We start from the raw sequence: 23,308 nt of genomic DNA on the forward strand, positions 1-23,308 counted from the left end.
GCAGGCGTGCAAGATTTTCATGTGCCAAATCACTCCATATCAAGCTCGCCACGCAACAACACATGGAAGACCACGCTCCTGCCCAGAAGGTCAAATTACTGCCCCCCAGAGCCCCGAGCATGCTGCCAAATGCCATCTGCTGCTGCCTGCCTGCTGCCCATGTGCCCTGCTATTTGGTGCCTGAACATCAGCCAGGGTTCCAGTTGCTGTGTCCACCCCTGCTGGAACAGAAGACTCCCGACTGGGATACCATCGCTCCACAGCCCATCCCCAGGACCCAGTTGCCCACTCACGCCTGCCTCGGAGGTCGCCATGTCAGGCAAACACCATCTGAGACCACTGGCGACCCCCAGCCAGCGAGGCAGAGGGCCACCATCTTCAGTGTGAAGGAAGTTGGTGTCCTGGTGGATCATGTCCTGGGGCATTTTGATGCCCTCTTCAGAACATCACGCGCCAACAAGGAAGGACAGGAGAGGATCTGGGATGATGTAGTGGTTGCCATCAACGCGGAGGGGGTGGCAACCCGCGACATCAAGCACGTCAATAAGCGCTGGGAGGAATTCAGGTCCAGGACCCTCTACAAGGCCCGGCGCCTCGCAGAGGGGGGCCGGGTCAGCATGCGTGACATCCAGATGAGGGTCCTGGAACGTGTATGCTGAGCGCTCCACGCCCAGATCCTTCGGAGGAAGACCCGTCTGGAGTTGAGGAGTAAGTGGCCAAGCATTGGTGTGTGAGACAGGGCAGGTTGCAGTGTGCTGGTAGTCTGATACTTGCCTGTATGTGTGACATAGGCCATGTATGGATGTGTGTGTGCAGGGACATCATGGTCATGCATGTGAGACCAGTAATGTGTGAACCACATGGTTGGTGCATGTGCTACAATGCAACATGGGGAGCTGTATGCCAAATGCACACATGAAAGCATGCCAGTCTCTGTTCTTGGACATGGAGGGGGTGTGAGGGATGGGTGCTGCTGTCATGTACATGTATGGTGCACATGTGTGTGTGTCTGAGAAGTGTGTGACTTTTTAAACACCATGGATGCATGACACATGTCCATGATGATGTGTAGTTTCACTCATGCAGTGTGGTCACCGTTGTATGCACTGTGTCTATCCACTGTGTCTGTGGTGTACAAGCCATGATGCATGACCCTCCGGGGATGTGTGTGTATGGGATCAGTGTGAGCCATGATGCATGTGAGTTTGAAGGCAACATTTTGGTTAATAGAGGCCCTTGTACATGGATGCTGTTGTTGATGGCAGGCGCTGTACCTGTTTCTGCATGTGTGTTGCGTGCATTCACCCATGTGTTGTGGAGGGACAGGATGGAAGTGACGTTTGACACTGCCACTCATGTGTTATTGCTTCCTGTCTAGGGGAATATTGTACTGTACGCTGATGCTTGTGTTCTATGTCTCACTCTATGCAGCGTCAAGTGAAGAAGAGGGTGGAGGCGGCGCTATGGAGCCAAGCATTGGGGATGCCTCCACCGGGCGGCGACGCAAGGCCCAGCCACCCTCCCAGGACTTGCCATCATCCGGGAGCGAGGAAGCTGGTGCCGCGTCTGCCACTACGGCTGTGGCGGAAGGGCCGGGTCAGCCCCCACAGGGGCTTGCAATGGCAGAAGACGGTGCAGAGACATCCAGGTTGGTGGTCTCCACAGAGGAGGAGGAGCCCGCTACTGAGCCACACATGGGGCCTGGTGGGGGTAGTACCACTGGTGCAAGTGGTGCAGTCCAGGGCCAGGGTCAGGAGGCAACACAGGTCACCGCGGAGGGGCCTGTGCATGTCGTTGTCCTTGACCTTCTGACTGCACCACCATGCACCAGCAGGGATGCCCCATCCCAGGCCCGTCCGCAGGTAGGGGAGAGTGCCATGTCATCTGCCTCTCCACTACCTGCGGACGAGGGGTCCCATGAACGTATGGGCTCCGTCCTGATTGGTGTCGCGTTGCGCACGCGTGACATTCGTGATGACGTGCGTTCTTCCTGGGCGGAGAACCCACACCATCACGAACAGCAGCATTGCGACATGGCACTGTTGGGAGGGGCCCTGGTCGGTGGGTTCCTACATGTGATGCGCACTCTGGCGGACCTCTCCTCCTCTGTGGAGACTATGTGCCAGTCGTTCTCCCTGCCGTCTTCCGGCCCAGATTCCACCAGGACCCCCTGTAGACCTGGCCTGACACAGCCAGCTTGGTGGAGATCCTATCCCTGCCACAGTCGGGAGTCGGCGGTCCAGCAGGGGTGGACACCACAACTGGAGACCAGCTGATGGAGGATGTGCAGGCATCATCGGACAGGGCACATGGACAGCAGCAGCAGCAGCAGCAGGAGCAGGCTCTAGGTGGGAGCAATGATGGCTCGGGGCCATCGACATCAGGGGGCAGGCATCAGCCAGAGGGCAGGAGGACCCTGGAATGGGTGTGTCTCACCATGGTCAGGGCGGAGTTCTCCATGTGTCGGACGTTGAGGCGGGCAGAGTGCCTCGAGGAGACTCGTAGGGAGTTGGAACAGGGCCAGCACAGAGGCCCGCCTCCAGCAAATAGACATAGAGTTCGATGATGCCCTGGCCAACAACATCACTGAGTGAGCTGCAAGACATGCCCACCGCCATTGTAAATGGTTTATAGTGTTAGGTTTCCTTTTCTTTTTTTTTCTTTTGGGGCTTTTGGACATTGCCCCACACTTTTGTATATAGTTTTTTTGTTAGGTAGGTTATTAGATAGGTTTCATTTATTTTGTTGGGCTCATGGACCCTTGAAAATTGGATTGTACATAGTTGGACGTTGGATTTATTTGGACATTTTAATTTCATTTCACCATGGATCAATGGATTTACCTTTTTGCGTTTCATTTGGATTTGGTTTGATGGACAGAGAGTTTTGGACATTTTTCTTTTGGATTACTTGGGATTTTTTGAGGAATATATTTTTTTTTCATTTGGGCATGCATATCATTTCATATTTGCCATTATTTTATGCTTTAATTACTTTACATTGATTTTCATGTTAATCCATTTTGATGTTTTACTTCAATGTGTGGGATTCGCTCATTGGGTTCATGCATGTCGACATGTGGTTTTACTCAATCAATGGCAACCAGTGTGTGCCTGTGTGTGACGGACATGTGTTGATGTACATAGTTGACTTTTGGTTTGTTTCATGAGATGGCCATGTCACTGCTGCGTGGGTGAGTGGGTGGGGGGACATGAGTGGGGCATGAGTGGGGGCCTGCTGGCAGGTGCCCCTCACTGCTGGGGGGTGGGGGTGCTAGGGGACATGAGTGGGGGCCTGCTGGCAGGTGCCCCTCACTGCTGGGGGGCGGGGGTGCTGTGGGACATGAGTGGGACATGAGAGAGGGCCTACTGGCAGGTGCCCCTCACTGCTGGGGTTGGGGGTGCTGGGGACATGAGTGGGACATGAGTGGGGGCCTGCTGGCAGGTGCCCCTCACTGCTGGGGGGTGGGGGTGCTGGGGGACATGAGTGGGGGCCTGCTGGCAGGTGCCCCTCACTGCTGGGGGGTGGGGGTGCTGGGGGACATGAGTGGGACATGAGTGGAGGCCTGCTGGCAGGTGCCCCTCACTCCTCACTGCTGGTGGGTGGAGGTGCTGGGGGACATGAGTGGGGGCCTGCTGGCAGGTGCCCCTCACTGCTGGGGGTGGGGGTGCTGGGGGACATGAGTGGGACATGAGTGGGGGCCTGCTGGCAGGTTCCCCTCACTGCTGGGGGGTGGGGGTGCTGGGGGACATGAGTTGGGGCCTCATTACGACTCAGGCGGTAAGGGTTTTACGGCGGCGTAAACAGCGCCGACCCTTACCGCCTGAGTACGAGGTCCCTTAGCGCCATGGCGGACTTAACACCTGCTTTTAGCAGGTGTTAAAATCCATGGCGCTAAGGGGCCATGGAGTTAATTACGCCACCGTAATTTACGGTGGCGTAATTAACGCCTTCCCCACTCCCATTATGCCCTATGGGGCAAAAATGGGAATGGGGAAGGGTAAATGGGGATTGGGGACTTACCGCCCCGCCAAGGTCGGAATGGGGCGGTAAGTCCGCCAACCACCATGGCGTAAACGTAGTTTACGCCATGGTGGTAAAGTCACGGCCCAGGCGGTAACTTACCGCCTGGGTCGTAATGAGGCCCTTGGTGATCACTAGTGCAAGGTGACATGTGGCCTGGCTGGGGGCATGCCCATGGTGGATGGACTGCCTGCGGAACATGACCAGGGGTGCTGGGTAGTCCCCTGTGGTGTGGGATGCCTGCAGGGTCTGTGGAGAAGGTAGAGGGCACACCTGTGAGAACCCACACTGCCAATTGACGTGTGGGACACCCTGTGCACCCCCCTGGATACAAGTACCCCGCTCTAACAGCTAAAGCACGTGTTGAACTTCCCCCATACCGCGTTATACACGTACCCCGCTCACACAGGCCGAATCGCGTGTGAAACTTCCTGCGCACCCCAGTAATCCACATACCCTGCACGCACAGAGTCAATCACGTGTGAAACTTCCCACGCACCCCAGTAATACATGTACCCCGCTCGCACTGGGCCAATCGCGTGTGAAACTTCACGCGTACCCCAGTATACACGTACTCCGTTCGCACAGGCCCAATCGCGTGTGAAACTTCCTGCGCACCCCAGTAATCCATGTACCCCGCACGTACAGGGCCAATCGCGTGTGAAACTTCCCGCGCACCCCCCAAATCCACGTACCCCGCTCGCACTGGGCCAATCGCATGTGAAACTTCACGTGCACCCCAGTAATACACGTGCCCCGCTCGCACAGCCCCAATCACGTGTGAAACTTCCCGTGCACCCCAGTAATCCACGTACCCTGCACGCACAGGGCCAATCGCATGTGAAACTTCCCGCACCCCCCCAAATCCACGTACCCCGCACGCACAGGACCAATCGCGTGTGAAACTCCCCGCGCACCCCAGTAATACACGTACCCCACTCGCACTGGGCCAATCGCATGTGAAACTTCACGCGCACCCCAGTAATCCACGTAGCCCGCACGCACAGGGCCTGCCGCGTGTGAAACTTCCCACACACCCCCCAAATCCATGTACCCCGCACGCACAGGGCCAATCGCATGTGAAACTTCCCGCACAACCCCCAAATCCATGTACCCCGCTCGCACAGGCCCAATCGCGTGTGAGACTACCCGCAGAGCGGGGTACGTGTATTCAGAGGGGTGCGCGGGGAGTTTTACAGGCGTTTTCGTGGTTGTGGGCCTGTGCGCTATGTACGGGATTTGTGTGCTGTACATGGCTCACGGGGAGGGGTTGGGGCGTAACTGGCGCTGCTGCAGGGTCGCTGGGCCGGAGTGGCCCACGACTCGCACTATAAGGTTCTATTGTTTTTTGACCTTGACAGACAGGGATCATGCCAAAAGACTTCTTTTGAAGGAGGGGTGCAAAAACGTAAGAGACGATAAGGATGACATTTCTGAAACTAAACCGCTTTTATATATTATATCACTATGAGAAAGATCGTTGGCACAGACGGAGTCTTATTTAGGGACTGCATTATGCGTAGACAATGGAAAATGCCAATATAATGTAAGTAACCCTATAGATTATTTTATACTGGAATATAATAACAATAGCGTGGCGTTAAAGCCCGGTTAAGTTGTACTTGTTCGTTCAATGTGGCATATTGTTTTGTACTGCTCACTATCACCACCGAAGTGGTCCGCTGGCTTCAGACGGCTCTAAAAAAGGCAGAGGAGAGAGGGTGAGTTAGTGGGAATAAGTTAACATACTCCGTTGCACTATCCTCGCTAGCAAATAGTTTCACGCCCTAATAAATAAAATGAATATTTTTTATGAAGATCGGCTCGTGAGACTAATTTATGTTTTTTTTTTTTGTTAAATATGTTTATTTTACACAAGCCAGGAAACAAATACAGTTGTACATTACTGTGGCCTTTCAGACACCTTTAATCACATTATGAACGCACCCCCCCTTCCCCCTCCCGCACGTCCATCCTAGTCACGAACCTGGGCGCCCCTCCTCCCCCCATGTTTCGCACCCCCTCTTGGGGGTGTCTCTGCTATCCAGAAACCGCTTAGCTTGTTGACGCTTATATGTGAGAGCCGGGAATTTTAGATCATAGTCAAGAAATGGGCCCCACACATTCTGAAAACGATGGAGAGTCCCTGCCTTTGCCGCCGTCACCTTTTCTGCGATAAGGATGTCCCACATTTTGATCCACCATAGTAGCAAGAGGGGTCCCTCTCTGGTTTTCCAAGAGCGGGCAATTGTTATTCTTCCTGCTAGAAGGCATTGGGACAGGAGCTTGGCTTTGGGCCCTGACCTTAGGTATATTCCTGGGATTGGGGCGCCCAGCAAAATGGGTTGAGGCTCTAGGGGAGCGCCGTTTGGGTAATGTCCTCAATAGTGTCCAGGTATTGTCCCCAGAATTGTTGGGCTTGTGGGCATGTCCACCACATATGAAGAAAAGACCCCGGATGTCCACATTGCCTCCAGCACGCCGGATCCAGGGAGCTGTTTATGTGGTGGAGTCTCAGGGGGGAGTAGTACCAGCGCAATAACATTTTGTACGCACACTCTCTGTTGGTGATGCAGGCTGAGGAAGAGTGTGCCCGGGACCAAATATCAGTCCAGGCCTGGTTCTCTATAGGATGATCCAGGTCCGCCTCCCACTGTGCCATGGCTTTAGAGATGAGGAAGTCCCCCTGGAAGCGTTTATATAGGGCCGAAATCTTACCTCGGGCCGGAAGGTCCATCAGGGTCAGTTCCAGTGTTGTAGGTGGACGGACTGCCGCAAGACGAGTCTGCGGGTGGGAGCACCGATGGCGAAGCTGTATATAGGAAAACCTGTCGGTCTAATGCAGGTGAAAGTTCTCTTTGCATTGAGTGAACGTGCGCGGTTCCCCTCCTTCATATAGTTGCCCCAGTGATTCCAGGACCCCCGCAATCCAGTTCTTAAAGTTCCGGGGGTTCATACCTGCCGAAAAATTTGGATTGAGAAAAATTGGCGATGAGGGGCTCAGGCCGCTGGGGACCCCTTTTTTCCTTAGAGCTTTGTCCCATGTGTCCACGGTGTGCCTGGTGGCCAGCAGTAGTTTCTCTGTCTGTTGCATGGGCGGCGGGATGTGCGGGAGGAAGTGCAGGGGGAGGGCCAGGCAAGACTGTTCAAGTTCCACCCACCTAGGGCGGTCAGAAGATATTCGCCATGCTTGGGTAGATGCCACTTGTGCTGCCATCATGTAGCCCTGTATATCGGGCACCCCCAGACCGCCCAGCCTGGCGTTCCCCAACATTGTTCTCAGGGGGAGCCTGGGCTTTTTCCCCCGCCAGATAAAGCGCAGCATATTCCTTTGGAGGTCTCGAAGAGCCGAAGGAGGGATAGGCACCGGGAGTGAGGAGCAAGCATATAGGAATCTGGGGAGAAGATTTTAAAACAGGTACATCCTTCCCTACTGTCAATGCCACGATTTTCAGACCCCGGCCGACGCATTTTTTAACTGCCAGGTGCAGCTCCTAGTAAACAACTTCATGACCCTCACCATTTTATGGGACAATCGCCAAGGACCAATATGCCCTTACGTGGTACTAGCAGCTAGAAGCAACATACCAACCGTCATGGTGGTCTAATGCCTCGTTGTTGGAACAGCCTTCCGATTATCAGTGCGACCACAGTCCTTCTTTTATCATAAACCAACACCCTGTGTAGCGCAAAGGAACAGCGCGTGACTCAAGATGAACTTTTGCAGATCAACAGCAAAGACAAATGCAAATAGCTGAATATTCTCTAAACATTTGATGTCAAATAAATGTACTTTACGAAATGTACAATCTTGCTGTTTGCTTTTAAATCACAGTTTCATATTCCGAATTGTGGCGCGCTGTGTTGTAAGATGATCTGTGTTGTTTTCCGAATTCTGTATGAAGTCGCGTAAGAGCAGTGTTGGCAACTCCTTAGTAAGAAAAGTAGCTATTGGCCGTCATAAAAGTAGCTAGAAGTAGCTAAATGACGTCATAACCTAATTTGCATAATTCACCAGGTGCATGATGGGTGATTGCCGAGGGCATGGTTGTTATAACCTCTCATTGAGCTCACCCCTTTTTTGTAATGAAAGTCGCGAATGCACAGATGCAAACTCATTACATCCATATGCATACATTCACATGCAAATGCAGTAGTATTTAAATAAACCCCACAATGATTAGGTTGTTCTGTTGTCGCTTCTTAAACGTGTACTGCCATTTTTAATATGCTAGTATTTTATAATCCATAATGCCTCGTTGTTGGAACAGCCTTCCGATTATCAGTGCGACCATAGTGCTTCTTTTATCATAAACCAACACCCTGTGTAGCGCAAAGGAACAGCGCGTGACTCAAGATGAACTTTTGCGAATCGACAACAAAGACAAATGCAAATCGCTGAAGATTCTCTCAACATTTGATGTCAAATAAATGTACTTTACGAAATGTACAATGTTGCTGTTTGCTTTTAAATCACAGTTTCATATTCCGAATTGTGGCCCGCTGTGTTGTGAGATGATGTGTGTTGTTTTCCGGGTTCTGTGTAAAGTTGCGTAGGACTGGAGACGACTGGGCGCGTTAGGCTACGCACCCTGTAACGTCATGGAGAGAGACGGGGAATATGAATGCTTTGATAATGTCAGGTTTAGGGGTGGGAGATATGATTTAGTGTCGCAAAAACAGGTCAGCCAGGTCGATGGTGCAAGTGATAGGATTATCACATAATGTCGGCGCACAGCAGCCTGATTTATCGTTTTGTTTAGTGGACAAAAAGTCGGGTAAGGCCCATAGGAAATTGTAATGTCAGCGGACATAAGGAGGGTTCTTAGAACACTTTCAACCTGACAACGAACAATACGAACAGCGTTCTCAGAACACCCCCATTTTGTTTAATTGCAAACATTTCAGCACCGCGAGTGTTCTTAGAACACATTCAACTTGCCAGAGTACAATACTGATGCGTCCTCAGGATACCCCCATTTTCTTTATGTACCAACATTTAAGGACACCGCGAGTTTTTTAGCTCAATTTTAGCTTGCTTGCGAACAAAACGGACACATAATCCGTCCTCAGAACACCCCACCATTAGTTTATATAGAAAATTTCAGAACAGCCGTGTTGTCCGCTGACAAATCGAACACAACAAAAGCATCTAGCACATAAAAAACAGAACATTGAACCTATCTCATACTCCCCCACCCTCCCCAAACACTCTTACACACCAACACACTCCACTAAATACAATTTTTAATCCAAGTACCACCGCGCTGTCCGTGGTCGTCGGACAATGCAAAATGGCAGGCGCCACAAAAAATCTGACGCGCTTCACGCACCCCACCATCCAATCAGCGAACACGTTGCATGTCCGCGGACATCACGCAAGCCGCTTGGCCAATCGGGGCGCTGTCCGCGGAGCGAACAGGGAAGTCCTTCCGCGGAGCAAACAGAGATATCACTAATTTTTTTGCCTTACATTTTGGTCATTTTAAAAAAAACTACTGGACGGATTTACACCAAATTTGCAAAAGCACGCTTTTGGGACCAAGCCCCCGCTACTGCCGCAAATTTGGTGTAAATCCGTCCAGCGGTTTGGGCTGTAAGCGTGCGCAAAGTTTTTTCCCATTATGTCTATGGGAAAAAACAAACGTTTTGGGACCCCCCCTATAACTTTGCCCCCACTGGACCAAACCTCTCCAATCTTTGCAGAAGAATTCAGAGTGGGCCATATACTTTTCTTGCAATGTTTGGTGAGGATTCGTCCAGAGGGAGCCAAGTTATAAGCCACCCAAAAAATGCTCTTCCTATGGAAACACCAACTTAACCATAATTACATACACATTAATATATATCTCTTAACAAAGCAACATGTTATTTACACATTTAGGAAACATTTCAGAAAAAAGGACCATATGGGAGCCTTAAGTGTAGCTGTAATTCCTTTGGTACACTGAGTATATGGATGTGCTAAATAGCTTGCAGAAGCATTCTTTCAACGTGTTGGGAAGTCACAACAATGCTTCCTTTGGCAAACAGAGAATGAACAGCTGCCATACAAAGAAGAAAAAAGCCATTTTGAATATTAACAAATCAAAATTGAAAACATGCTTACATACTCATTGAAAGCAATTCAAATCTGTTGTATTGTATCACAGATCCCTAGAAAAAAAGTTAAACAATTTCTATTGGAGCAACCTACGTAGAGATCTAACATATTTCTAGTGCTAATACTTTATACTTCATTTCTGCCCACTTATACGATGCCTGCAAACAATATGCCATAAACCATTATAAGATTATTCGCTAGTATATGAGAAAACATATTTCATTTCAGATTTCAAAATCTACATATATAAAAGGAAAAATGGGTGTGCTTGTGGCAAAGCATAACAGGGGTTCTGTTCCCTTTATTATTCCAAACTGTTTCACCAATATACACCACATTTTGCACAGACACCTGTTAAGACCCTCCAGATATTACTGGCTACATGACATCCAAACACCCCACCCCTTTCCCCCGATTTCAGTAAAAGTGATTATGTGGGTGTGGGGTTGTGGGTTTGCACATGGTCCCTATACAATTTCACACCTTTTCACCTCTGCACCACATCTTGAACAGTCACATGCTAGGATCCCCCAGACATTACTGGCTACATGACATCTGGACACCCCACCCCTTTCCCCAGATTTCAGCAAAAGTGAAAATGTGTATGTGGGTTGCCTGGTTTGTGGCTTTGAATATGTTCCCTATACACTTCCACATTGTTTCACCAATCTGCAACACATTTTGCACAGTCACCTGCTAGGGCACTCTGGACATTACTGGCGGCATGATATTTGGACTCCCCACCAGTTTCCCCGGATTTCAGAAAGTCTCTAGGCTTATGGTTTTGTGACTTTGTTTATGTTCCCTATACAATTCCACACAATTTCACCAATCTGCACAACATTTTGCACAGTTATCTATGACCTTCCAGACATTACTGGCTACATGGCATTTGGACCTCCCACACCTTTCCCTGGATTTCAGCTAAAGTCAACATTTGTTTGTGGGTATGTGGCTTGACAAAGCTTTGTTCCTTATTCAATTCCATGCTCATGCTATTTCACCAATCTGCACCAAATTCTGCAGTTACCTGTATCTATGAGGGAACGAAAGCTTGGGCAATGCTGGGTATATCACCTAGTAGACTATAAATAGTCTACAACAAAACTAACTAGATGCCCTGCTTTCTACTTGCTCTTTCTAGTTCTATATGCATCTACCCCCTTTTTACTTTCTAAACAAAGAAAATTACAAGAAACAACAACAAATGTGGAAAGATAAAGGCCCTCATTACGACCCTGGCGGAAAGGGGTTTACGCCGGCGTAAACCATGGCGCCCCTTTCCGCCTGACTACGAGTTCCCGTAGCGCCATGGTGATTTTTACGCCTGCTTTTTGCAGGCGGAAAAATCCATGGCGCTAAGGGACCTTGTTGTTAATTACGCCACCGTAATTTACGGTGGCGTAATTAACGCCTTCCCCACTCCCATTATACCCTATGGGGCAAAAATGGGAATGGGGAAGGGTAAATGGGGATTGGGGACTTACCGCCCCGCCAAGGTCGGAATGGGGCAGTAAGTCCGCCAACCACCATGGCGGAGTTGGCAGCTTAGCACCATGGATCTCCGCCAAGGTCGTAATGAGGGCCAAAGTCTTCTTCTTTGTGGAAGATTTTCTTCAATAAATATAGCCCTCCTAGTTTGCAAACCCAACATGTTCTGCATGTGATTTCTACAGTGCACACGCATATACGTCATCACAAAATTGAGTACCTAAAGAATTGGAAAATATTTGCTTCCAAACAGGTCTGCACAATATGCACAACGTGGTTTATTGAAAATTCAGAACATAAACAACTCAGAATGAAGAGAACTAAAATGGAAAATGAGAAATGAAAAAGTGTACACTGAATCCTAGCATATATTTAGACTACTACATCATAGCAGCAACTGCAAAGAAAGCCACTTCATAGCACCCTCAAGACAGGTGAAAGGGGAGGTGTTCAGACAACTGATCTTTCACTGATCTTTCACAGCCCTTGGAATCCTTTAGAACAAAGGAATATAAGTATAAAAGAATATATAAAGAGTATACTAGAGAATAGTTTCTACAATGTAGCAACATGTCATGAGAGCTAAGTGTTAAGACAATTAATCTTTCAGAGCCAGGGAAGACACTGAGATCTATCAGTACAAAGGGTATGTGCAGAAGACTGCATCGCAAAGTGGAATAGAAAATAAGCACCACATCTTGGTGAGCTGTCACTAGGGGTAATTGCTAGGTATCTGACACTTTGAATGCACAAAAACTAGGAAAAGAAGGTCACACAAACATGAGAGAGTAAACTAGTGACTGCATACATTTAAAAACTGTTATACTGGATATGAAACGGTCATATTTGAACAAAATGCCTCCTTTCTGGAACTGTAGTATGCATGGAGGGGAGCCTAGGATTTATTTTGGTACAACAAGCATGAAGATGCCTCTACAAAATTATGTATAAGACAGAGGTCTACATATTTATCAAGGGAAATTGCTGCATGATCCAAAAAGGGAGACTTTGAATGAAGAAGGAGCACTAAAGATTGCTATTGATGGTCAGGTGTCAAAATGTTTAATGAAAACTCTTCACCATAGGCCACAAAGGATACTGCTACTAATTGTGATTCCTGGAATACAGTATTACTCAGAATCACAATATGGCTGCTTTTTTAAAGCACTGTAGAGACAAAAACTATTAATTTCACACATTGAGAAACACATATGCTGTAAAATAAAGCAACCAACCTATTGAAAATAAAGAAATATTTTTATCTGCTGAACTACACCAATTCCTGTATGTTGTGTGATATGTATCTGGAAAACAATGTTTTTTTTTCTACTGAAGACACCTATTTTCCTATATATCCAATCTATGTAGGCCAGTAAAGAGAACTTTTCACGTTCCTACGTGCATTTCTGTTCTTCTCCTGGTTACAATTACCACCATGGAAGAGATTACTCTTTTAGAAAAAAGGATTTACTTTTGTCCCCACAGTTCCATATGACAGCTCCTGAATAAGAGCAGAAATACAACAACCCATACTTTAGATACATTTAAAACAATACTTTATGGACAACCCATTTTAATGGCAAGAAAACGCTAGCGGGTTTCGCAAACCCTGTACCTTTTGTTCGCCAACTACAAGTACCTTTTGTTCGCCAACTACAAAGTCATACTCCCAATCTATAGTTTCAAAAACAGAATAATTGCTGAAATTGAAGAGTTAGAAAACAAAATTAAAAATAAGAGTCGTTTCAAGAATACATCTAAAAAATAACATCAAGCAATACAGTCATTAAACATTAACAAAAATATTGAGAAGAGCACACAAGGTAGGTACGATCGTCATACAAAATGTAGACGCATATATTAAAGAATGCGATCACCAATTAAGTGACTGAACATTCTATGCAAACTGCAAATGACCCAACAGAGAGGCTAAAAATACTAATCACTTCTAACGTTGAAAAAGAATACCATCGACAATGACTACAAGTCCCTGTATAACTACATTTTATACGTTACTGAAGGATCATAAAACTCTAATTGACCCACCCGGACGTCCTATCATCTCTGGTACAAGTACAATTTTAGAACATCTGACAAAATGTGCCGATTTTCTGCTGATCCGTATATAACTGAAATGCCATCATATATTCAAGACAATACCAACATCATCAGAATGGTTGAAGACCATCCATTTGACTGTCAGATTGAATTATTGCTAGGACTCAATACAGTATCATTATATACTAAGATCCCACAAGAAGCTACTTTGAACATGGTTGAAGAACTATTATACAATAAAAGAGAAGGGTGCCAGAGTCCAAACTCGTTCATATTATGGTGTGCAGAAATGTTCTTAGCTGAAAACTATTTTGTTTTCATCAATACGTTTGTCCATCAAATCTCATTTTCCAGTTTGCATCCCAAACACACTTGCCTTAGAATAATGTGTATGCCTTAAACGTCTTAAACACAACAGCTCTGTCAAAGTAGAATTTGTAAAAGAGGCTACTACTTTGAGTTCTAAATTATTAAATTAAAAGGGAATACCCTAAAAAATGGTGGGGAAGGCATTTAAAAATGCTTTTAATAACAAACATGAAGCCCTACTCGAACATAAAAGAGGAAAAAGAACAATGTGATGACACAATGTATGCGAGTGCCTTCAATCCCTTATCTGATCAGATTAGCAGGATAATTTACTAAGAACTGGGATATATTGTCAAAAGGCAAACAAGCTATCAATCATCCAAGATGTGCGTTCTAACAAAGTAAAAACTTGAAAGAGATGTTGACCAGAAATGGCACATACAGCAGCTCACAGTACAAACGACCATAACAGAAAGGTAGGGTTTAGGGAAACCTGCAGGACACGTGGAGACAGTAGATGCTGTGCACAAACCAGCAGAACATTTGAAGTAAGGGCCTCATTAAACCCTGGAAGTAAAGAGGATTCACAAACTGCAATACTATATGGGTTTTATATGTAATTTGGTGTCCCTGCCGCAAAATCTATATAGTTAAGACATTACTCAAAATCAAAGCGTGAATTTGCAAACATAAAAGCTGGATCAGAAATCAGATCCTGACAACACCTTTAGTGGGTCATTTTACAGCAGCAGAACACACATGTGAAGACCTTAAATGGACAATATTGTTAAAACTCATCCCTAGTAATAATAAGAGTGGTGATCAAAAGCAACTCCCTATGCATGCACAACACCTTATAATCTTAACTATGCAATAGGTTTGAATGAAAACATCGAGTGGCATAATCTAACCAGATGAATCAATGTATTACATCTTTGTTTCTGGCTAGATTAACATACCACTAGCACCGCTGATCGTGTTTGTCACAACTTCTTAACATCTCATCATAGGTGTGCATTGTATTAGAACCACCCATAGCCCTCTGATCAATACTGCCATCCGGTTTAAAGATACATGGACATCGCACGAGCGAGTTAGGGTCATAATGCCACAGAATGTTCATGACCATGTTCAATGCTATTAGTTATGTATATTACATCCAAAAGCCTTTAAATTCCACTGCCCTGAAAATGAGATGTTCATTATGAACAGATTAATGAAAATGTTTGTTGCAATGTAAAGATTACATTTGCCGCACCTAGTTATGAAATGTACGACGTTTTACATAACTAGTCTGCAGCAGAAATACGGCCACCTCCATCACCCAATGAGACAACTACACTATCAGATGCCATACTTCACCTCATGGCATTAATCACAAGCGATTTAGAAGCTCTGACACCAGCAAGTAACTTCTATAGCAGTAATTGTATGCATGAGAAGTATGCAAACGCAGGTCGGAAATTGAAAAGAAGCACTTGAGTAAGTACATTTGCTCTGATTCTTGTTGAATATGAGTCTAAATGTGATTAACAAAAACGAGACGAGTGATAGCATTATATACCTCGATTCCTACAGATCTACTGACACCAATGACAGGCACGTTAGTGCGAGGCAGCCTTAAACAATAGAAACTCTGCACACTTTCAGAAAACAAAGGTTTCTTCAGAAAAGTAAGTGCATTGAAAAGTTGCACTTATAACTATATGAACTAATAACTAATTCTAAGAGCTTGTAAAGGTAGACATGCTAATTAACAAGGGGGGTGATGGGAGTCTCTCTGCCAGACATTAGTCCTGGTTGGACCTCACCGGTAGGGTGGAGCTGTGCCTCTCTAAGAATAGTGAGTAAGAATACTGAGAAAGGGGTCCACGTTTGGATTCCCCTAGTAATTTAGGGTGAGACCCAAAGTTATTTAAATATGCTAATTAACAAGGGGGGTATTGGGAGTCCTTCTGCCAGACATTAGTCCTAGTTACGAGAGACTTACCAGAGTCTTTAGCTCACTATCTTTCACAGAGGAGAAATAGCCAAAACAAATCAGTCTTTGTCCTGCCCTGCGGCATTCCGTCACCGAAATGCTAGTCAATTCTCCTCAGGACAAGAGTTCCAACAGCAACCCCAGGCACATGTTTCGGTTTGGTTGGACCTCATCAGTAGGGTGGAGCTGTGCCCCTCTAAGAATAGTAAGCATATGTCTTTGCATAGTCATTACCAGTGCAAGTCATCTTCTACACTGCACACAATCAAAGGCAGTAACTTTAAAGAGCAATGCAGTACATAATCTTAAAACAAAGGCGTTTATCATATAGTAAGTCCTAAAAACAGTCCAACATGTAATTTTCCTCATCAATACGAATTAGCATTAGCTGTGATGACAGACATCACATGTACATGTCATTACAGAACAACTGACCATCTAGATTACACACAATCTAAGTGTGCAACAGCTTCTGTCGAAACAAGCCTTTCACATTCTGTATGGCTCACCATAATAAGTACAAAGACTACATCCAGTCGAGTTTATAATGCAGCAAATACATCATTATTCCAATACACCAGATACATTATGACCAGCGGTTGCATTTATTTATTCATCCTTAGTGAAGGACAATTAGATAATCTAATATTATCATTCGCTATCTGTAACCTCAAAAATCAAGGTAGTAAGCACATTAGAGTCTCCTTAACATTAATGTAAAGTCTCATGTTTCTAAAGCATTTAATTAGAGCTGTTTTGTTTGTGTACGATACAGGAACCAATTACTACATTATGAATTTATATTGTAAATCCTGCATAGACAATACATGAATCACACAAGATTTCAGTATAGAACACAGTTGAAACCCTGCCGAATCCAGAAGGGTTAAAATACATTTGAACAGCACAAAAAAATACAAAGAAGATGTTCCAAAATCTAGAGCAACAGACCTAGTTGAACGACACATGTTGGGCTAGATAAATCAAGAGGCTTATTAATAAATTGATATTAGTCACAAGTGTGTTGTCTGCATCCTTGAAGATTTAAATATAAACCAGACAATATTCAGAATGTTTTATAATACTTTCCACGGTTACAATACTCTGTTCAAGAAATATCTTCAATCACTGTGTAATTTACAAAAAATAAAATCATGTTTCTTGTAAGCGCAAGTCACTTTGGGATGCACTGAACACCATTCTAAGTATGTTTAATTAATTAGTTGTCTATGCTCATGTGATAATACATTGAGAAAGGTTTTTCATATACAGGAGAGTACAGCATAAACTAATTTGACTCTATCAACATGTTATTGTTCATTTATATATTTCATATTCAATATATTATGTGTGGGTTTGTATTTATCATATAAAAAATACAACATAGGACCCTTCAAGTGTGGTACTCCAATAAACTAAGCCATATTTACTCAGTTTTTGTTGATACTATAGGGAAATATATTCTCTGGGCCTGAATCACAGAGATTGTCAATGGAATCACGTCATTATGAAATGCTTCTGTGAATCAGTCCCTCTGTGTGTTGTGTGTGCACTCCCCATTTTACTGCTCATGCCAAAATAAAAGTCAAAGATTTAACAATTTTCCACAGTTCAGCTGCTTCAAAAGGGACAACGTTCCTGAGGTCGAGCATTTGATCATGTTAAACAGGTCATACAGCCTACAATATATTGTTAAATTGATATGTGCATACAAAAACAATGCTCTCCTTAAAATACAAGACATCCTTTGTTAGTCGTTATTTTGACAAGCTTCATCCTGATTGTTCAAATAATCAAAGATAAATAACTGAACATGAAGTGCATCATCAACAATCAGATCAAAAGAAACAGCACCTTCAGACAGCTGATGTTGTTCCAACCACAACTGTCCTCAATGGCCATGAAAACCAATGCCTGTTGGAGGAAGCCCATCGTAATGTACAAACTGGCCAGGTGTAATTTTCTTTTTTTTTTTTTAAAAAAAAAAACGATTGTTTAAAACACTCCTAAATGTTAAACTTTCTAAATAAATATTTACATTTCATTTTCTCTGTTTGGTAAAGCACCAGATATGCATATAATTATTCGTTATACGTTATTGAATACAGAGTGTTGTACGTTGGGAAACGAATGTGAATGGGGTTGGATTAAACACAGTGTGCATAATAAACAGAATAGTCAAACTTCAAAGTCATCAACTAATTATCCCACTTGAATAGACCTAAAACCAAAGATACAGGGAGTTGATTCCAAATTTCGTACTGAAAACAAGGTTCATTATGTGTCTAGTAGTGAAATGATTTGTTTGTAACCTTAAACAATGGGTCTCATTCTAAGTTTGGCAAGACAACATTGATGGTGATTCCGTTAACCCCACCCACTTTTTTGGCAGTGATGGAACCACTGCTGTTTTTCCTGCACCGCCAAATTATAATTTTTTGGTTGATTTACCAATGATGGAATTACTGCATGGTAACTACACCAATTTTCAGAGGAAAAGTGCCAGATTCCCCTTCCCCTTGTTTCTAGAGGTAAATCTTCCACATAACCTACACAATTCTGTGGATTTGCAGCACACTACTCCTGCAGGTGGTAAAATCTCCAAAAATCCCAATGGTTTTTTATGAATTCCAGAAAGGTGAATTACCATCAATTGGAAATCTGTGATAGACCCATGGGACCACGTGGCAGTAGCAGTAATCTAGTTTATTAGTAATTCACCAGATTTACCCCAGATTTACCACCAAGCTTGGAATTAGGCCCTAAAATATTACCATCTTTTACAATGTTTTCCTTTACTTTCATCACATTGCATGTGCTCTATCATTCCGATGCACAGCTCACTGCAACCTGCTTTTATTTTAATTACCCATATTCAAAATGACCATACTTGGTAACCCAAATAGCTCATGTTTGTTTTTTCAGAAAACAGTTTTCTTCCTGTCTAAGATATTTTTGGCCGTATATGTCCACACAGTGAACACAACTATTAAGAAACCACTTATAAATAACGTGTGTCTCAATGTTTTTCAAATGTAACATTGTGTCTTAAAATATTTAAAATATACTGATAAAATGAAACGTTAACTGTGAGGCACATTTTCACAAAAAAAGTATCTGAACACTTTTGACATGCTGGTAAAAAGCACTGTAAAACCTAATTCCGCAATCCCTTCACATCATAGAAAATGGTAGGATCTGTTTTTTTTTCTTCAACCAGACAATGAATGTAAAGCATACTTAATGCTGACCTAATAATTAAATATGTACAAAGTAATGACATAATACTTACTTTCCTTTCCTTCTGAAAAGTGCTCTTTCCATAGAATCTTACCAGCAAATAAAGTATGGAACTGCAGTGGTCAAGTCAATTAACTAGAGCAAACTATGATTGTGCTCCAGCAGCATTTATGTTTAAAATAATCCAATGAAGTAAATGTGCGCCAAGTGAATTAATAAACAGCCTCTGTAGATATCCACCAAATCCAGAAAAATCTGCGGATCTCACCAAGGTGAATTTTTTCTGCAGACTGAATTGCAGTTTTTCCCCCTGACATATCTCATCCTTTTGAGACATATTATCGTCAACTCTAGGGTCAGGCCAAACCTCTGAATGCTCCTATGTTGTCCTTTTGTGAAAGTCATCAGCACACACTATGTATGTGATCCGCGGATCTGTGGAAGGTAAACAGATGTCACATGCTCACTCTGTGCGTGAGATCCGAAGATACCATATGTAACCAATAACGTTTTACACTTCTAGAAATCACTGCCTACATTGATTCATGACATTATCTCTCCCCAGCCTCTAATTCACCCTAAATAGTCCCTTTACACCCCAACTCAGACTTTTTGGCAAAGGGCCCTTCGGTGGATCGGTTAAAGATATGTCCCCCGGCAGCCAAAATTCCCCTTAATTTGCAATAAACAGCCATATCTCATCCATCTGTAGCATTTTCCTAAGCACCCTCATACCTGCAGAAGTCTGAACCTACTCCCATATGGCCATTGTGAACAGTTATTCCAGCAGATTTTGGTAGCGGATTTGCAGGTCGTGCATAGTGCCAGCAGATTCAAGAAGGTGGATGCTTCAAAGATGTTCACCATAGAACAGCCAGTCAAAACACACCATCATTTGGATGTATCAGATCCTTAGGTATCCACAGTTTTCAGCAGAACCAGATGTGTGCATCAAATTGAATGATTGTCCCCTGTGCCAAAAACATTGCTATTATCCAGGTTATACTTATGGATTCACAGACTTAACTGCGAGCATATTCTTAAGTTAAAATGGTTTAGGTTTTTGGTGTTCTTTATTAAATGGCTGTGTATATTTTCACCAAATTAAGCAAATCACTCACATGTGTCCTGAACCTGAGGAATGTTTCTTGAAATTCTATCAAACATGTTTTTTTCTGAATATGAGTGTAAAATATTCCATAGGATTTTCCAGGGAGAATGCAACTTTTTGGACCCTCATTATATTTATTTGCGTTTAAAAATGATTTACGAGTCCATGGCCAGGGGCCACTTTGCAATTAGTAGGAATCAGAGAACAATAATTAATGTGATGTCTGGTAGGTTTTAGCATGCATTTAGAAAAAAAGGTTTTGTTGTGATCCCCTTATTCATACGAGAAAATCTTGCAAGACTTCCCTGCAAGTTTGTACTGCAAGATTTGTTGCCACAATATGTTCTCATAAGAATGCAATAAATGCATGGTTATCATCAGGAATCACCATTGCAAACAAGGCACACTGCTCACGCACACGATTCTCGTGAATATACCATCTATACGCATGAGAAGATGAACACTCATGAACAACATACCAACCCAAACCGCCCCGATCATGAAATGTTCGAAAATGCTACTCTGTTACTCTCTCCTCATGTACACTGAAAGAAAACCGTCCCAAACTAACTCCAAATATCATTTTAACCAATGTTTTATTCAATTAGCCTAATGTAATTCCCCGTCCACCTAGTACGAGCAATCTCGTCCTTGGCACTTAAGGGGTTAAAACAATTCATTTTCTTGTGAAAATTCTCTCAAGAATGCCTTGCCTTAGTGACAATGAGGGTAGATTTTTTATACTTGGGCATCCCACTCACTGATACATTTTAAAGAAACAATAATATGGGGTCCCACCAAACCAACAGATGGCAAATCCACCCAGCTGTTTAGGCTGTGTACCTGTTCAATATAATTTTCAATATTGGATAACCATTGCTAAAGTTTAAAACCACCTCCATGTTATGTTTCATAGCTTTTAAAACATTGGACAAATGTGTTTGAAGCATTTAAGTTTTGAGGGCCGTAGGTCAGACAACATCTTTTAAAAATGCCATATAGATGTTTCAAATGAGTCAAACGCTTTTAACAATAGAATTTCGGGAAGTCGATGGACCTTCAGGTTCATCTGACTTATAGTACCTGGCAGTGAGTTCAGTGTGTGACACTATTTGCATTGGCCCAATTGGCCACATTAGCCACAGATCTGAGTGTTGGTTTAGACAAAATCTAAATTCAGTATTGGTTGTGCAGATCTTTTGAAGTGCTGTTTATCATTTTACCACTAGGTGGCTCCTTGCCATTCAATGACTGTGGGAGCACCCATTTCTTCATAGCCTGCCCCTAGCATGCTGCAAGAGGGAGGAGTGTGTGATGTAGGCATCCCTTTAAGCACATATGCATCCAGACACATGTTAACCCTTTGCATCAATGTTGTTGGATTGATATGCTTGCTCATGTACACATGACAGACTGAGGACCAAGGTTTGAACCAGGTGTGAGCCTCATCAACTGGGACAATGTCTCATACACTGGATGACCAATAATCAATTGAGCCCCCATCCACACACAGTTACCATTATCAATACATTCATTGGTTTATGCATTTTTGACTGCATTTATTAAGTAAGTGTTTATTATTTGTATGTTTTATTTAAGAACAAAAACTCGAGTTGATGAGCTCCCACTCTTCAACATTACCTTAATCTAAATCATTGTTTGGCTCGAGTTACTTTTCCCTCACACACATTTCCTTCCTAGAAGTTGAAACTATGCAGCATTACTCTACAGATGTTTTGTTTTGTTTAATGTTTCTGTATCATAATTGATGGAGGACAGCAAAACAAATGCATTCAAATATTCATTTAAAAATGACAATTTCAAATGCTATTGGTTAAGTTGGATGTCAAACTCATGTCCTTTCCACTGAAGGCAAATGCTCTTGTACTTCAGACATAGCATCGTGATAATGAATCCTGGAGAAGTGTACATGAATTTCAACCCATCTCCATACATCACGATGTACTAAACTAGACATTGGCAGTGCACTTTACAACAGAGTGACTATAATGTTCCAGCACTTCATGCAATGGTAGAGTATAGTGTACACTCCTCAGTCCCCTAGCTAGCAAAATATTCTGCATATTTCTTGAGAGTTATGCTTAGTTACAGATTGGCTGATGAAATAGCACACACGTTTTGTCTAACACCCAACCTTCAGCCTCACGCTTAAATAATCTTGACTCTCCAGTTCTGCCTTCTCTTCCCGCTGAGCAATGCATTTACACCTGACTTTAAGCTGCTTATCTGCCATTGACTTTGGTAATAGTCCTATAACTGGATTCTAATTAGTAGGTTATTGTGTGTAGGGACAATAGACTTCTCCATCCCCTCTCGTGCCTTCACTTTTTTTGTCCCAGGATAGTGAAAATTTCCATTGTTGTTCCCTTTACATAAAAGACTGTGAAGTTGATTTGATTGCCCATCAACTCCCTAATGTGCATGTGGTGGCTGCTCCCAGCCAGCACCTGCGGCCATAAAAGGGATGATGACAGGAAAGATAATTTCAAGTACATTCAATTTAACATTAAAAACTGAAGAATTATAGACTAAATATTTTTTAATAGGTCTGTATTTCCTTGAAAAATGCAACACTAAAACTCGAAATCAGAGTCTGTGATTACAGGCTGAGCTCTCAAACACACAGTTTAATTTATTTAAGCAAGTAGAAGACTAACATGAATGTTCCCAATGGGAGATGTATGGTCCCTAGTCACTAGAATATGCCCCATGTTCAATTCCCAGACTTGAACATCATACCTTAAATCATCATAATCATATCCTAGCATTGGGGAGTGGCTTTCTTGCCACTGCACTAATCATGGATGTACAAGCGTGTGTTCCCCATATGATTTGACTACAGCTCTCATCAACCACAGCCAGTATGGTCATTGATGAGGGGTCATGTGAACTGTAGTACACATCCTTCAGAGAGATGCAGGTTGCAGATCTCAACTTTTAGTGATATATGTCCACTGTACAATCTGTAAAA

General features: G+C 43.8%; 1 protein-coding gene across 1 annotated transcript in view; it reads left to right on the forward strand.

Annotated features, from left to right (window-relative positions):
- KLHL1 (kelch like family member 1) overlaps nucleotides 1–23,308 on the forward strand; it is a 1,778,891-nt gene that overhangs the window by 1,751,430 nt on the left and 4,153 nt on the right. The gene's annotated exons all lie outside the window — the stretch shown is intronic.

Source organism: Ambystoma mexicanum, chromosome 7q (genome assembly GCF_040938575.1).
Source record: "Ambystoma mexicanum isolate Mex_15411 chromosome 7q, UKY_AmexF1_1, whole genome shotgun sequence".
NCBI lineage: Eukaryota > Metazoa > Chordata > Amphibia > Caudata > Ambystomatidae > Ambystoma > Ambystoma mexicanum.